At 43.4% G+C, this 4,402-nt stretch overlaps 1 pseudogene; it reads right to left on the bottom strand.

The window, feature by feature from the left end:
* Positions 1-1,731: 1,731 nt before the first annotated feature.
* On the bottom strand, positions 1,732-3,501 carry LOC104082541 (annotated as a pseudogene).
* Between the last annotated feature and the right edge of the window lie 901 nt (positions 3,502-4,402).

The following is a 4,402-nucleotide window of genomic DNA, read 5'->3' as shown; positions in this document are numbered from 1 at the left end:
TTTCCCTTCATTTCCACACACTGATTTTGGGGCACAGTGGTCTCCTAATTTCAAGAGCCAATTAGGACAGGTTTCTATCAGTTATTGCATACCAGCTGCATGCCCTTGCTGAACATTTGGTTTGGCATTTGCTTAGTTTACTCTAGGAGCTGGTGTTGGGGAGCCTTTGCTTAACTCTTCTTATGGTGACATATTGAGACAGCCTACCCAAAAAGGATTTCATTTTAGTGGTTTCTTTCCTACCAGCCTCTCTATCAGCCTGCTTCGACAAGGTATTTCCTGCTGCATTCCATTTTTAATTTATTTTATGATCTTTGGTAACACCTCTTCTGACCTGTGAAAGGCTGGCAGCTGTTCATCATTGAGAGCAGGGAAGATAGGCAGAGCCGTGATTTATAGGATTAGGCAGAAGCTGCTCTGCACCTTTCCTGCTCAGATGAATCCTGAAGAGCGGAAAGGCAATGCCCAAGCCCTTTTTCTTTGCTGATATTGATTTTCCCATGTACAGAGCAGTGGAGACATAGGTGGGACTGGTTGCTCTGGCACAACTAGTTGGATGAGGAATGTGCTCAGGAAGGGGGCAAAGGAGGCTCTTACTGCAGGGGCATCTGGTGAGGGTATTCATGCCAAGGAGGTTCTTACCGCAGGGGCATGTGGTGAGGGTATGCACACCAAATGGGCAAGGATGGCAAGAGCTAAACAGCAGGATAAATTTTCCAACAATTTGCCTGTTGTTGGACCAGACAAATGTCACACAACTGGAATTTATACCTGCATGAGGTGAATTATTTTGTTCTTGGTGAAGGTTTTGCATATACTTCTCCTATTATCCCCATTCAGGCCTCAAATGTCCCATTTTTTGGTGATCGCTGCATAACAATATTTGCTTCCTTCCTCTCCCATGGGGGATTTTCATGCTCTTCTGACTTGCCTCCAGTGACTTTGCAGAGTTAAGCAGCCACAGAGCTTAAAGTAGGAAACTGTTTCCCACAACAAGCACCGCTATCTGCAGTGCTATATGTCAAGCATAACTGTTAGCCCAGTCCAGGTCTTCTGACTCCCTCTGGACATTGTACAATACAAGCCATAAAAACATGCTGGATGTTTTTATATGGACAATAAGGACTGGATTTTCAGGAGAGGGACAGACTTCCCTGGTTTCCTGCAGGGCTGGACTCTATTGTAGTTTCTCTACTGTAAATCTTTTCAGGCTGGTTTAATAGTATCATCTAGAGTGACAGTGTTCAGCTGAGCCTGGAGAGGAAAGGTGCAGATTCAGTGTTGATGGTTTGGCTAATGGGCTGCTCAGTCCGCTATTTTGATGTCCATTGTGGCCTTGGTAGGACTACTGAATGACTTTGCTACTCAGAAGACTATAAGGTTTTAATCAAACATTTACTTTATTTTAGTTTTGCTTGTTTGAGCATAAATGAATCTTATAGAAAGTGACTTTTTCTTTTCCTTTAGCCTGAGCTGGGAGTAAAGACCAAGGACTGAGTGCTGCTGGATTGTCCCACCCGGAGCTAAAATCCAGCTGACATCCATCTCTGATGGCAACAAGCTGTGTCACTGAAAAATTTCCTAAAAGCCACAGACGAACCGCAGCCTTCCTGCCAGGCTACGTTGGCCTGAATTTCATCTCCAACAGCTGGTAGGAGTATTTGCATCCTTTGTCTGTCTGCTGGTTGATGCCATCTGCAAAACTGTAATGAGCTCCATGGTGGTAAAAGCTCATTTATTGAGGTTGGAATTGTGGCACTGGTGGTACCACCAGGCGCCTTTGTAGGTTACAGCACAGTTATTAGAGTATGCATTGTTATCACAGTCTTTGGTCAAAACCAGTATGTTTTTGTGTTTGACCAATGAATCCCTCGTAAAGAAAACCAACAAGTCTTGTTAAAACTCCAGCTTCCATGTCTCACTAGAGCCCTGTCCCCACCACCATGGCCGGTCCATCCTGGTTTATTACTGAAGAGATTCCTAACCCGTTTAGCCACTCCTCAGCTCATAAAATATCCGTAGCACAACTGAAATCAGTGCTCCTAGATGTTAGCTGAATCTCCTGACTCACCTCTAGACTTCCAGGAAAAGCTGATGACTTTTTTGTGGAAAAAACAGATTTTGTCAAATCTTTTTTTTTTCTTGTTTGTAATGATTTATTTTGGTGTTCCATCTTTATGACTATCTTGTTCCCTATGAAATTAGGGCCTTCCTCCATTATCTTTCTCCCTCTTGTTTTGGAGTAAAGCAATGGATTGGGATTGGACACCTGGAGGGAAAACGCTCTGGCTGCTGCCAGGGTCATTCACAGCTCACTAACTGTGTACAGCTATGGCTCCTGCCCTCCACCCCCACCGAGTCAGCCAAAAGAGCAGCCCCATCCATTTTCTCCCTCAAAGGCTCTGCTTGAAGGCAAGGGGCTGGGGATGCGGCTGTTTCCATATCTCCCTGGCCAGGCTCTGCTGAGGAGCCGTTGCATTTGGACCGATTTTCGGTTCCTGCCACTGGGTGAGAACAGTGTTAGGAAAACGTGTTAGCAGTTTCTTTACCCTCTGATGTCAGCATGTGAATATGATCATTCCTGAGCCAGAATTCAGTCAGCTGGCTCCCAAAACCTTTTTTATGTGAATTCCTGTCTCAGAAAAAGTCCATGGAGCCATCCACTCGTCTCTGGAAAATCCTGCTGGGGCAGAAAGCAGATGGGTCTTAATGGGGAAGGAGAAGGAAAAGTTACGCCTAAAACAATTAGAACATTTTCAGTGCAAGGTGAATAATGACAGGGGGATTTTCACACATGGTCATTTTATCATAAGGCTGTCCCAAGTGTCGTGTTGGCTACAGCAGATGGAATGATAAAGTCCACTTTTGGGGAAAAGATTGTTTGTTTGTGTGCATTTGCTAGGGACCCTGTAAAACAGAGCAGTAGTCCATACTCCTGCACCCCTGCATTGTGGGTTAGAAATAACTATTAATCATAATAAATGATGGCATGGTGATCAGGATTAAGGACAATATTTACTTTGATAATTTAGCAATGTATGCACAGTCCTGGAAATCCACTCTGTAACTTTAACACTCCTCATTTCAGTGCCATTAAGAAAAGCATAAAATAAAAGTCTGGGATTTTTTTGGCTCTAACTGAAACAAAAAAAAACCTCATACAATTTATTTCTGAAAAAATGGAGGGTGATATTTATTTCTGTGTTTTATGCTTCACATATTAAATACTCTAGTTTAAAGACCCACAGACTTTCAGAGTCAAAAAGCCGACAAGATGGTTTGAATCTCTTTTTGCTGCCGGCTGGCGCAGGGGCAGGAAGATGCACGCCTGCAGGGGCCGGGGCAGCCTACACCTCTGCTCCAGTGGCACTTACCAGCCAGCCGCCCCTATCCATGTCCATCTCACAGAGCACAGCCATGGCGTGGCAGTCCTCAGAGTAGATGGTGTAGCAGCCACTGAGGACGATCCCTCTGGCTAACAGCTCCTGGCAGCTCTTGCTCCTAGGTAGATATTAAACCGAGAATTTATTACTGATGGGTGAACTGGAAGAGGAAACTAGCATTGCTGGGAAGGTTGTCAATGTTTTAGGGGTTTTAAAGTTGTATAAATATGTGGAAAGGAAAGTGCTGACAATACTTGCGTAGATCTCGGCTGGGCATGGATCTTATTCTCGGTTTGTTTATTTTTAGGTAGAGATGTGCACAAGAATTTATTCAGAGACACATACTTCTGTTTAAAGAGACTGAATGAAGCACATGTTCCCCAAATCCCATCGTTTAAATTCAACTCTAAGCAGCTTTTCTGTTTGGCCTTTTTTTTTTTTTTTTTTTTTTACTAAAGGATCCTTGTAGACCAGTGTACCTTTAGTGAGCAAAATAAAATTTTGTGACATACATGATATAAAAGACCAGACATGATATAAAACACAACAAAAAAGGAGACAACAAGACGGGTTTTTTAGGAAACATCCACCTTTTCTACACAATAGGTCCAGCACATGCCTCAGAAAAATACAAAGCACCTAAGTAAGTAGAGACCAGAAAACCTGTGTAACCTTTTTATTTCTCCTGTGCAGTTAAACAATAAAATTAACAGCCCATAGTTTCTGTTGTGCAGGTATTACTAAACAGATCTTGAGTTTTCTTTCCGAAAAAAGTATACTTTATTGGACACATAAGTCCATGAGTTTTAAGAGGAACCAGAAAGAGGAGACCGCTTAGCCTGATCTCCACCTGGAATGGCTTTTTTACATGACCATGGGGGATAATTCAGGCTGGGAAGAACCTCAGGAGGTCTCTACTCCAAGCTCCTGCTCAAAACAGGATCAGTGCTGAGCTCAGACCAGGTTGCTCATAGCTTTGTCCAGTTGGGTCTTGAAAATATCCAAGGATGGAAACTGGA

The sequence above is a fragment of the Fulmarus glacialis genome, unplaced genomic scaffold (genome assembly GCF_000690835.1).
Source record: "Fulmarus glacialis isolate BGI_N327 unplaced genomic scaffold, ASM69083v1 scaffold39939, whole genome shotgun sequence".
In the NCBI taxonomy this organism is placed as follows: domain Eukaryota; kingdom Metazoa; phylum Chordata; class Aves; order Procellariiformes; family Procellariidae; genus Fulmarus; species Fulmarus glacialis.
Note: the sequence above shows the minus strand (reverse complement) of the source record. Positions and strands in the feature narration are given on the sequence as shown.